Below are 13,558 nucleotides of genomic sequence, written 5' to 3'. Positions count from 1 at the left end.
TCTGAAGCCTGCTCCTGGTCCTCCTCTTGGACAGGTCCTTGCTCGGGGATGAGCACGTACTCTCCGTCGGCAAGATTACAATCTAATGAATGCAATGCGTAAGATATATGCATGATACAATATGTGCTTTAGAATTTACAACTTTTTAAAAATGTAGGGTCTTTAGAATTTAAGCAAGATAACCTTACTTATGTAAAACCTTTTAGTGGTATACTTGGTAAATTGGGTTAGTTTAATGGGATGAGGTTTATTCCTCCTTTTCTTTTCTTTTATTCCTTTTTAATGTTTTGGAGTAGGTTTGAACTACAAGTTGCTTTTATAGAATTCCAAAAATTCTGCAAAAATTACAGTGGCTTGTTACTGGTGTATGATTCTCTGTCTCAAAATTTGGGGTTCAGAAAGTGAATGGTTTTCTCTGGACAAAATTGCCAAATCTAAGGCAGAAGGGGTACTTTGAACTACAACTATTATTTAACAGTGGGTAATTCTTTAAAACTTATTTTTGCTGGCTTTTAGGTGTCATAACATGACTTGATACAAATTTCTAGTCATTAATACCTTTTAATTCTTTTCCTATGGTTTTCTTAAGGTTTCTAGCCAAAGGGGTGCTTTCTACTACCACTATGTTTGAAAAACATCAAACAACAGAGTTCTTATTTTTCTTAGCTAGTATTTTGTGCAAGAGCAATCATTCTGCAGTTTGGCTTCTTTTTGCTTAAGGGAAGGGGTGGTTTGCATTATTTAAGTCAAATGGCCTTTCTCACAAATTGCTAGCAAAAGGCATGGGTTCACTTCTTTTTCATGGATTTGTATTTTTCTCTGGTGGTTTATCTCATCATGGACTTAGCTAATTTTTAGTTGCCCATTATCTCATTATTTGAGGTTGTTTATGATTTATTGGGAAAATGCCTTATTACCACTTTGTATTTATTTTCCTTACTTAAAAAGTTAGGCTGAGGTGCTCTGTATTTTTGTAGTGGGGCTCTGGTGGTTATAAGTTCACTGGATTTTTGTTAACCACTTTGGTTATGGTTTTGCAATTTTAATAATTGATTTTCAGTCTACATAAGGCTGATTAAAGCATCTTAATTAGAAACTGGTCCTAATTAATAGTCTCTGCATTTTTCCTAGGTTCTTGGTTGCATAAGTAAACTAGGAAAAATATTACTAATCACTGTTCAACATTTTCTAATGCTTTTCTGATTTTCTCTAAGTTGTGGACAAAATGGCTTTAAATGAATAACTACATCATAATCTCTAATGCTGGGGATTCTACTATTTTTAAACAATGTCTAATTAGGGTATAAGCATCTACAAATTTTCTTAAGCTCAGTACAGAAGAAAAACTAATTTTCCTTAATTAAACAAGGTTTAGGGGGTTTTTGTTTTTAATTTTAAGCTCTAAAATTTAGAACAGAAAGCATATGGTTCACTATTTTTAAATGATAGGTCATAATATTCCAGAGCTAGCAAAATTGGTTTGACAGCTTTTCATTAAGATTTCATCAAGTTATGAATTTTCTAAGTTCTTTGGTTATTTAAAAGAATAACAGAATTGATAAAAGGGAAAAACCACTTTGCACTGGGGTCCCTGGCGGTTTTTCTAAGTTTTCCTCGCGAATCAGTCCTTAGGTTACTATTCACATGAGTCGCTGACATTACAGAAAACCCCTCGGGTTCTACAGAACCTAACCCGAGGTCCTTCTTCTACCTCAAACAGTAGCCGCGGCGAAGAAAAGGGCGGAGGGGCTTACCGGCGGCGAGACTGTTCCGGTGAAGTGGTCGAGGGCGAAGGGGAGGTCGCGGGGATCACAACGGTGTGCGGAACGTCAACGGAGATGGCCGGAGTCGGTCGGTCCACGCGCGCAGGCGGGGATGCTCGTCGGCGGCGAGGAGACCGGCCTGGTCACGGCGAGATAGATCAATCAAATGGGTCAGAGAGGTCCACGGGATGCCAGAGAAGACATGAGCGAAAGGAATTGAGCGGAGACTCACTGGATAGCTCGGTCCACGCGCGGCGGCGGAAGACCGAAGTCCGGTGAGGTTGATCTCGGGCCTCCGGTGAAGTCCGGTCGGGTCCGAGGGCTTGGCGAGCTTCACGGGCTACTGGCGGAGCTAGCCGAAGCACAGGTTGGGCTGGAGGGCGGCTGGAGTGGGCTGGCCACGGCGGCCGTAGCTCTGGCGGCAATGGCGGGCGGAAATTCGCTCGCCGGAGCTAAGGAACGGTGGCTGGCCGATGAGGGTGAGTGCGGGGCGAAGAGAGGTGCGCCCGAGGAGGCTTTATAGGCGCGGGCGGGCACGACCGAGGGCGTGGGCGCGCGGCGGACTTGACCGGACGCCGGGGCGAGCGCGCGCGCGGGTTGGGCGAGCTCTGGCGTGCCGACCAGGGTCGAACACGTGTGCCCGTGCGTTCTGCCCAAGCTCTGGCGCGTGTGGTCGCTCATCCGAGCCTGCTCTCGCCTGAGTCAGTGCACAAAACCTCTTCTCCTCCCTACAAGCTACCATTCTTGTGTGAAGGTCATAGGATTTTGCCTACTGGTTGCAGAGATATGGAGCCAGGAAATCTGGTCTGTCTCCCTGCCCAAACCCGAGGCAAATCCCAAGTTTTGTCGTGTCTAGGGCTCGCGTCCCAATGCCATCTTCTGGCACACGACAGAGGGGTTAGTTAGACACAAATTTGTCAATGGGGCCATTAGGATTCGAGTTAGGGATCAAGGTGAACATCCCTGATCTTTGGCTCAAGGTCTGAATTTCAGAATTCTGAAATTCAGAATTCCCAATGAGTCCCAACAAAAGAAGCTTGATTTGGGGGTTTTCTTGAATTATTTTGGCTAAGCTTTCTCAATCTATCTTGTTGCTTATCAAATATACTTTAACTTATATTATTGGCTCAACTCAAAATTTTAAACTTTTCATTCCCTTTTGCTTATTTTCTTGAATTTTGTTTCATGGGGTTCACTTAGGGTTCTTAATTAGGGTTGCACATTCTTATCTTTTCAAGGACTCAATTGTTTTGATCATGACACTTTTAAACATATACTTGGTGAATTCTTTGTCACTTAAGTTATTTTGATGCTCATGCTTACTTTGGTTCACAGGAAGTAATGGCTCTTGGTGTGGCTTTTTAAGAGAAACCCTAGGTGACACTGGGGTGTCACACCGAGGAGGCCTCGGTCCAGTCCGAGGTACCCTCGGCCGCCGAGGGTGAGGCCCTGCGCATCGAGATAGAGCAGAGTGGGGTCACACCAAACCTCAACTGGCGGACCCCATACCGGGAATATCTCCTCCGAGGAGAGCTGCCCCTCGACAAGGCCAAAGCTCGGCAACTGGCTCGGCGTGCCAAGTCATTCATTTTATTGGGTGATGAAAAAGAGTTGTACCACCGCAGCCCCTCAGTCATCCTCCAACGATGCATATCTGTCGCCCAAGGACAAGAGCTGTTACAGGAAATACACTCGGGGGCTTGCGGTCACCATGCAGCACCTCGAGCCCTCGTGGGAAACGCTTTCCGACAAGGTTTCTACTGGTCGACCGCAGTGGCCGATGCCATTAGGATTGTACGCTCCTGCCGAGGGTGTCAATTCTATGCAAGACAGACGCACCTGCCCGCTCAGACCCTACAGACAATACATATCACTTGGTCGTTTGCCGTATGGGGTCTGGACCTCGTCGGTCCCTTGCAGAAGGCACCCAGGGGGCTTCACGCACCTGCTGGTCGCCATCGACAAATTCTCCAAGTGGATCGAAGTCCGACCCTTAACCAGCATCGGGTCCGAGCAGGCGGTGGCGTTCTTTACAAATATCATCCATTGCTTTAGGGTCCCAAACTCCATCATCACTGATAATGGCACACAATTCACTGGGAAAAAGTTCCTAGACTTTTTGTGAAGGCCACCACATCCGTGTGGACTGGGCCGCCGTAGCTCACCCAATGACAAATGGACAGGTGGAGCGCGCCAATGGCATGATTTTGCAGGGACTAAAACTAAGGATCTACAACGACCTCAACAAGTTTGGCAAGCGGTGGATAAAAGAACTATCCTCAGTGGTTTGGAGTCTGAGGACGACGCCGAGGCGGGCCACGGGCTTCTCGCCGTTTTTCCTAGTCTATGGGGCCGAGGCCATCTTACCCACGGACTTGGAATACGGTTCCCCGAGGACAAAGGCATACGACGACCGAAACAACCAGACCAGCCGAGAGGATTCATTGGACCAGCTGGAAGAGGCTCGGGACATAGCCTTACTACACTCGGCGCGGTACCAGCAGTCTCTGCGACGCTACCACGCCCGAAGGATTCGGCCCCGAGGCTTCCAGGTGGGAGATTTGGTGCTTCGGCTACGACAAGACGCCCGAGGGCGCCACAAGCTCACTCCTCCCTGGGAAGGGCCGTTCATCATCGCCAAAATTTTGAAGCCCGAGACATACAAGCTGGCCAACGATCAAGGCAAGGTCTACAACAACGCTTGGAACATTGAACATCTACGTTGCTTTTACCCTTAAAGTGTTTCAAGTCGTTCATGTATCTCAATCCCTTTACATGTATAAATAAAAAGTCTAACTGTCAAGGGAGGATCGGCCTTGCCTCAGCAAAAACCGAACCTCCCTCGGGGGCTAGAAGGGGGGAACCCCCTCTGCGTCAAAATTTTCCTCAGAAAAGTTTTCTACCAAAACGACTTTCGTGTGTTTCGACTATATTGATAACGGAATCCTAAAAACGAGCTAGAGAGACATTGAACGGCAAGGCCGACCGAGCCGAGGGACTCCTACGCCTCTGAGATATGGATACCTCACTCATCACCTTCCGCGAAAAGTAACTCACGCTCGGACAAGTGATTCTGCTACCAAACAAGTCCTAACGCTCGAAACAAGAGGAAAGAAACGCAGCTTCATACTATAACACTAAAAATGTTTTGGCCTCAGCAGCCGCAAGAAACATACACATACTTAAAACAAATTGTTCCCTACAGGCTCAGGTGTCGGCAGGGGAGGCGCAGCACCCTCGGCGTCGTTTCCACCCTCGGCGGAATCTGGCCCGGCCTCAGACGGCGACACGGGCGGAAGGATCTCCACCTCGAAAGAGGAAGCCAACACCGCGCTTGGGCCCTCGACAGCCGCATCAAGCCTTTGGACCTCAGCTAAGGCGGCCTCCTCTTCGTCGGGTAAGCAGTAGCCCTCGCTGACCCGCTCCAAATCCACGTCGTAGTGGGAAGCGAGGACGACGAAGGCCCGCCTAACGCCGTGGTGCAGCGCCCCACGGAGTCTGCTGCGCATGTGGCTGCCCAAGGCCCGCAGGTGACTCTGGGGGGAGCTACCCGAGGGGACGTCGTTGAGGCCAAAGGTTCGGCAGAAGGCCGAGATGGCCTCGGACATGGCCATGCGGTCGGCCTCCTTCTGCTCAGCCGCCTGGGCAAGCGTCTTGCAGTTATTGACGGACTCATTTAGAGCCGTCTCGAGCCCTGAAGACAGTCGGACAATATTCTTCAGACACGAGGAGAAGAATGAAGCTAAAACAAAGTCACAAAGCAGGCAAAACATACCTTAGGCCCGGGCACGCTGCTGTGAGGTCATGGCTTGGGCGGACCAGGCAGACCCGACGACCATGGCCAGGCCCTCCGCAAGGGTCCCGGCCCGAGCGGTCGCCTCGGGTCTAGAAGGGAGGGAACCCCCTCTGCGTCAAAATTTTCCTCGGAAAAGTTTTCTGCCAAAACGACTTTCGTTCCTTTCGACTATATCGATAATGGAATCCTAAAAACGAGTGAGAGAGACCTTGAACGGCAAGGCCGACCGAGCCGAGGGACTCCTACGCCTCCGGGATACGGATACCTTACTCATCACCTTCCGCGAAAGGTAGCTCACGCTCGGATAAGTGATTCTGCTACCGACGAACAAGTCCTAATGCTCGAAATAAGAGGAAAGAAGCATAGCTTTATACTCAAGTACCCAAATGTTCAGGCCTCAGCAGCCACAGAGAACAAACACACATACTTAGGGTAACTATGGTACCTAGACTTAGGCGTCGGCAGTACCCTCGGCGGTTTTCCCGACCTGCGGCAGATGTCTTAGTACTAGAAGCAGTTACATTTTGCTCTCAGGCAAATACCGTTACATTCCCTTACAAACGGGACCTCGCCTCCATTCCCGCAGGAATGAACTACCTCCACACCAGGGGGGCTGCGAGATAACAGACTCCAAGAGGCTCACAGGCGACCACTGCACCAGCAGCAACAACGACCTCCGCCTCGGGCGACTAGACAGCAGCAACGATTGCCTCAGGGCAAACGCTACTGTGAAAAGGCCCTCGCCCCCGTCCCCCACACAGGGGGCGAGGACAAGTCGTTAAAGCCAAAGAGCCGGAGGTCCGGCCATAGGTGGCGCTGACGGTCTCGTCGGCGGAGGCAACCACTTCTGCAGTGGGAAGCCTCACCTATGGCGACCACCACCTCAGCACCGACGACAGCGACCACCTGCGCGCTGACGCTGCACCGGTGAATGGCGGCTGCCCCAGTGTGCACAAGGAGGTCCTCACTCCCGTCCTCGATATAGGAGTGAGGACAAGACCATCTGGGGGCGCGGACACCGCCCTGCGGTGTACGGCGTGTTGTGCGACCCCCCGGTGCGGCCAGCGGCGCGGGAAGGGCCGTGGATGTGGCCGACCTACGCACGGCACGACCGTCGCCCGCGCGGTGGATGGACAACCACCCCCCGACCAGGCAGCAGGTGGCAGTTTGCCTCCTCCGCAAGGCTGGTGAACGCCCTTCTCCCCCAAATGTTGGAGGAAGAAGCGGGTCACCAGCCCATGCGGAGGACCTGACCGCAACTCGGCTTGCCCTCCCCCCAGCACGGATGATGAACATCCTTGAAGCTGAGGGCAAGTGAGAGGCCACGGCCCGGCTCACTCTTCTCCCCCACAAGGCTGACGGTCATCATCCTGGGTGACCGCCTGCGGGGGACTGCAGCCGGGCTGCATGATGAAAATCCTTGAAGCCGAGCGATGACTAGAGAGCGCCAACCCCCACCAGGTCATGCTCCTCCAACAGCAGCAAGAAGAAGGCAACACTGGTGCACCCCATCTGGAGGCCCGTAAGGTGGAAGGACGCGATGAATGCGAGAAGTGCAAAGGCATGACTACTGCCCGGGAGATCGATCCCTTTTTAAAGGCAGATCTCCCCACTCGCGCCCCAAAGCATCACGGGCAAGTCTCCCCCGACGTGCTCCAGGGTTCCCACCCTACGACACGGGGGCTAGGTCCCACATGTCATACACACTAACCCGAAACACGAGGAGGGCGAACCGCCGCACACGAAGCATGCAACTACACCATGGATAAGCGCTCTCTCATCCTCACCGAAACCAGCGGTCAAAAAGGCAGACCGCCAAGCAAGAAGCGTGCAACCACACCGCGGTCGTACACCCTTTCAGCTTTGTTGCAACCGGTGGTCCAGCATGTAGACCCGGTCCCACATGTCATGTAACCAGCGCACCGGATACTACGTGCAAAGCAACCGCACCGCCACTTGCGCCAATGTTGCGTCTTCTCGGGACTACAGAACCAGTGCAACGACTCGAGGCAGCCCCGCGCATGACCCAACAGTGCCAATTAAGTGCGACGGTCACGGGTCGGTCAGCCGCAGGGATAGACGTGATGGTTGGTATGACCATAGGCAGACTGGCAGTAATTGCAGCAACGGATGGACGGAGGCAGCGGTCCAACCACCAACCAGGCCCTGGTCCCACCTATAGGCTCGCATCCTCCCCTGAAGCGGCAGGAGAGGCCTCTCCCACAGCATAAAGACGACGCACCCATGTTCCATTCCTCGAACGGCTCGCGCACGCGCAACAGATACCCCGCGAATCGCCTGTCCCGTCGCATTAACTCCCTGGCAGGGCACGCGACACCTCTGGTAGGCGAAGCGGGCGCCGTTTCGTCTCCGTCATGATGACCGCCTCAAAAAAAGGTGTGCCACATTGTTTAAATTTATATCCTTTTTTCTTTTTTCCTCTCTCTCTCTCTCTCTTGCCACAGGGATGGAGAAAGGGGATATGTCGAAAGGATCCTTCTCAGCAAAGGAAACGGGCCCCAAGCCCTCCTACCGATCAGGGGTTCGAAGGTTGCGCCCTACGGGGTTCGGCAACCGCCTCATAGCACTTGGGCTCTGAGCCCTTTACTGATCAGGGGGTCGAAGGTTGGCCCCTCGGAAGGGTTCGATAGCCGCCCCAGAGCACGCAGAGTCAGGGATGACCCTGGGTACGTCCGTTACATGTCCAAGGCTCGGGTTGTGCTCCCGAGGTACCCTAGGACATTTCCGAGACCAGCGGGAATGATTTGTAATGGAATCCCACCGGAGGGAGGCACCGAGCCCTTGGACCCTATCAAATGGGTCCGGGTCCAGCAAATCACCTACAGGTACTTTTGGAGCGCGCCTCTGGGCCACTAGCTGACGCTTATCGAACGGGGCTCGGGCGTCCGCTCGGATCACTCGATAGCAACTCACTGCAAACACCATGTTTGGCGCCCACCGAGGGTAACATGGCGCGTTCCCCCCTCCTCCTTGCGGAAAGGCGACAAAGGGGCGTACAATAAAAAGCCGAGACAGTCCTCGATCGTCCTCTTGCTCCGTGCAGAGGCTCGGAGGCTGCTCTCGCACCAGGCTACGGCCAAATTGTTGACCACGTCGACAAAACAGCTTGAAAACTCGGAGCCTGACCATGCACCCGGGCTGCGGCCAGGCCGCATGAGGGAACAACAAGGCCGACCGAGGAATCACAAGAAGAATTAAGACCTCAGAGGATTCAAACCACTCCTCCGAGGCCTCGGGGGCTACACCCGACGGGTGCACTCGCGCGCACCCATTGGAACAAAATATAACCGAGAAAAGCTAGTCCCCTTGCAAAAGATCCGGCAGAACCTCCAAGCGAGTGCCTACACTCCCTTTGAGGCTCGGGGGCTACTGTGGGGTACCCCCAATGCTCCTAAGCATGGCTGGAAAATATCTTCAAAGCAGACCGTAAAGACCGGTAAGCGTGGTTCAAAGTTGAAGCCTCGTCAGCCAAGGGACGCGACCACGTCTCGCCCGAGCCCGGCCTCAGGCAAGAACAGTAGTCCCGGACGGATTCACGCCTCGCCCGAGGACCTCCTCAGGCAGTGGGCGCACCCCCGGATCGCCCGAGGCCAAGCTCGAGCAAACTTTGTCGTACAGCAACCTCGGCCAAATCGCCTTACCAACCGACCGTATCGCATGCACATTTAATACGGGGATCGCCTGACACCTTATCCTGACACGCGCGCCTCAGTCGGCAAGGTCGAAATGACCGCAGTCACTTCGCCCCTTTACTGATCGTTCTGATAGGAAAATAGCACTATTCACTCCGTTCCGACTACCGTGCCAACCACCAGGGTAAGACTAACAATAGTAAGTCACGGCCTCTCCCGAGTTCAGCCTCGGGCGCAACAGGGAACTCTGCCTCGGCCGACCCTGGGCCTCGGCCTCAGCCCCGGCCTCGGGAGAAGGTCTCCGCCTCGCCCGACCCCGGGCCTCGGCCTCAGCCCCAGCCTCAGGAGAAGGTCCCCGCCTCGCCCGACCTCAGCCTCGGCCTCAGGAGAAGTCGCCGCCTCGCCCGACCTCGACCTCGGACCGACTATGCCACAGGGGATACATCATTACCCTACCCCTAGCTAGCTGCCTCAGGCTACGAAGGAACAAGATCGGTGTCCCATCTAAATTACTCCAGCAACAGGTAATGAAGGTTCCCTGCATGCGTCCATGACGTCGATTGTTCTCAACTCTCTACGAAGGCAAAGAAACGTCAGCAGGACCCAGGTCGCACCGCCAGCTACGCTTCTACAGGGCTCAAGTACTTCTCCGCCGGCCACGTTAGCACATAACTACACCCCCATGTACAGCTGGACCATCTCCTTGTATCTATAAAAGGGATGTCTAGGGCCTTCCCAAAGGGAGGCAAGGGAGAGAAGGAGAGAAAACGCAGAGAAGGCTAACTCAGACGGCTCACCTCAAGGGCGCACCCTCTCTCTCTCACAACGCTTGTAACCCCTACTACGAGCACCCCGGTGCAAGATAATATAAGCCTCATCCTCACCCTTGTGTTCCATCTTGCATCAACCCATCTGGGCAGGGACACGCAGCGTCAAATTCACTGGTCGGTTGAGGGTCCTCGCGGGTCCAAAACGCCGACAGAAATGCTATCCTTTGAGTTGTCTACTTGCCATGAATCTGTCTCTAGTTTAAAGAATTTAAATGATGAATTAAATGCTAAGCTAGAGGAAGCAAATGCAACTAGATCATGTGTGGAACATGTAGTTATTTGCAATAGATGCAAGGACTTTGATGTTAATACTTGTGATGAACATCTTATTTCTATTGCCAAATTAAAGAATGAGGTGGCAAGGCTTAATGCTCAACTTAATACTTGCAAAGTTGATTTTGATAAATTAAAGTTTGCTAGGGATGCCTACACTATTGGTAGACACCCCTCGATTAAGGATGGACTTGGGTTTCGAAAGGAAACCAAGAACTTAACAAGCCAAAAGGCTCCCGTTCTCAACAAGGAGAAAGGGAAGGCCCCTATGGCTAGGAGTTCCCAAAAGAATCATGCCTATATTTATGATAGGAAATATTCTAGGAATACTTATAATGATGGATGTTATGATCATGCTGCTTATTGTGATTCACATGCTATGTTTGCCTCTAGCTTTACTTTTGTTCATGGTAGAAGTAGGCCTAGAAGAAATCATGTTGTGCCTCATGTGCCTAGGAAAATGTACAATGAACCCACTACTGTTTTCATGCTTGCAACACTTCTTTTGTACTTTCATGTAATAATGAAAAAGTAGTTGCTAGAAAGTTGGGATCCAAATGCAAGGGAGATAAGACTTGTATTTGGGTTCCAAAAATTATTGTTACTAACCTTGTAGGACCCAACAAGAGTTGGGTACCTAAAACCCAAGCTTAAAATTGCCTTGCAGGTTTATGCATCCGGGGGCTCTAGCTGGATAATCGACAGCGGATGCACAAACCACATGACGGGGGAGAAGAAGATGTTCACCTCCAATGTCAAGAACAAGGATTCCTAGGATATGATCATCTTTGGAGATGGGAACCAAGGCAAGGTCAAAGGCTTGGGCAAGATTGCCATCACTAACAATCACTCAATATCAAATGTATTTCTAGTAGAGTCGCTTGGGTACAACCTTCTGTCTGTAAGTCAATTGTGTCACATGGGTTACAATTGCTTGTTTACAAACGTTGATGTATCTGTCTTTAGAAGAAGTGATAGTTCATTAGCTTTTAAGGGTGTATTATACGACAAGCTCTACTTAGTTGATTTTTCGAAAGAGAGTGCCGGTCTAGATGCATGCTTAATAGCTAAGACTAATATGGGCTGGTTGTGGCATCGCCGTCTAGCACATGTTGGGATGAAGAACCTTCATAAGCTTCTAAAGGGAGATCATGTGTTAGGACTAACCGATGTCTGTTTTGAGAAAGACAGACCCTGTGCAGCATGTCAGGCAGGGAAACAAGTGGGAAGCACACATCACGGCAAGAATGTGATGACAACATCAAGACCACTGGAGCTCCTTCACATGGATCTTTTCGGACCCGTTGCCTATCTAAGCATCGGGGGAAGTAAGTATGATCTTGTAATTGTTGATGATTTCCCGCTTCACTTGGGTGTTCTTTCTACAGGATAAGTCAGAAACCCAAGGGACCCTAAAACGCTTCTTAAGGAGAGCTCAAAATGAGTTTGAGCTTAAAGTGAAAAAGATAAGGAGTGACAATGGGACGGAGTTCAAGAATCTACAAGTTGAAGAGTTTCTTGAGGAGGAAGGCATCAAGCACGAGTTCTCCGCTCCTTACACACCACAGCAAAACGGTGTGGTAGAGAGGAAGAACAGGACACTTATCGACATGGCGAGAACGATGCTTGGAGAGTTCAAGACACCCGAGTGGTTTTGGTCGCAAGCTGTGAACACAGCCTGCCACGCCATAAACCGGCTCTATCTGCATCGCCTCCTCAAGAAGACCTCCTACGAACTTCTTACCGGTAACAAACCCAATGTCTCTTACTTTCGTGTATTTGGGAGCAAATGCTACATTCTGGTGAAGAAAGGTAGACATTCTAAATTTGCTCCCAAGGCAGTAGAAGGGTTTTTACTAGGGTATGACTCAAATACAAAGGCGTATAGGGTCTTCAACAAATCATTAGGATTAGTTGAAGTCTCTAGCGACATTGTATTTGATGAGACTAATGGCTCTCCAAGAGAGCAAGTTGATATTGATGACATAGATGAGGATGAAGTTCCGATGGCCGCAATGTGCACGATGGCGATAGGCGATGTGCGACCACATGAACTACATGAACAAGATCAACCACCTTCCTCTACAATGGTGCATCCCCAACTCAAGATGATGGACAGGTACCTCAAGAAGAGGAGCGTGATCAAGGGGGAGCACAAGAAGAACGGGCTATGGAGGAAAAAGCACCACGAGTCCCTCCCACTCAAGTCCGAGCGATGATCCAAAGACATCACCCCGTCGATCAGATTTTGGGTGACATCAGCAAGGGAGTAACTACTCGCTCACGATTAGCAAACTTTTGTGAGCATTACTTGTTTGTCTCTTCTATTGAGCCTTTCAGGGTAGAAGAGGCCTTGCAAGATCCGGACTGGGTGTTGGCCATGCAGGAAGAGCTCAACAACTTCAAGAGAAATGAAGTCTAGAGCCTAGTGCCACGTCCAAAGCAAAACGTTGTGGGAACCAAGTGGGTGTTCCGCAACAAGCAAGACGAGCATGGGGTGGTGACAAGAAATAAGGCTCGACTTGTGGCAAAAGGTTATGCCCAAGTCACAGGTTTGGATTTCGAGGGGACTTTTGCCCCTGTGGCTAGGCTAGAGTCAATTCGAATTTTGCTAGCCTATGCCACTCACCACTCTTTTACGCTGTTTCAAATGGACGTGAAGAGCGCTTTCCTCAATGGGCCAATCAAGGAGGAGGTATACGTGGAACAACCTCCTGGCTTTGAGGATGACATGTATCCCAACCATGTGTATAAGCTCTCTAAGGCGCTCTATGGACTTAAGCAATCCCCAAGAGCATGGTACGAATGCCTTAGAGATTTCTTAATTGCTAATGCTTTCAAGGTTGGGAAAGCTGATCCCACTCTTTTTACCAAGACATGTGATTGTGATCTCTTTATATGCCAAATTTATGTCGATGCTATAATATTTGGTTCTACTAACCAAAAGTCTTGTGAGGAGTTTAGCAGGGTGATGATGCAAAAATGCTCCAACGGCCGCCAGCGCAACGGTCGGCCACGCAATTCGCGGGCGACGCGTGGCCCGCGCCAACGGTCGGCAGGGGGCACCAGACAGTGTCCGGTGCGCCAACTGGCTCGGCGCTGCAACGGTCATCTGCACCAGAAAAGGAAGGAGATCTGCACCAGACTGTCTACAGTGACTGTCCGGTGGTGCACCGGACTGTCCGGTGCACCACCCGACAGAAGGCAACTTTGGCCTTCCTTGTTAGCCTCCAACGGCTCCTA

Source organism: Zea mays, chromosome 4 (genome assembly GCF_902167145.1).
Source record: "Zea mays cultivar B73 chromosome 4, Zm-B73-REFERENCE-NAM-5.0, whole genome shotgun sequence".
Lineage (NCBI taxonomy): Eukaryota > Viridiplantae > Streptophyta > Magnoliopsida > Poales > Poaceae > Zea > Zea mays.
Note: the sequence above shows the minus strand (reverse complement) of the source record.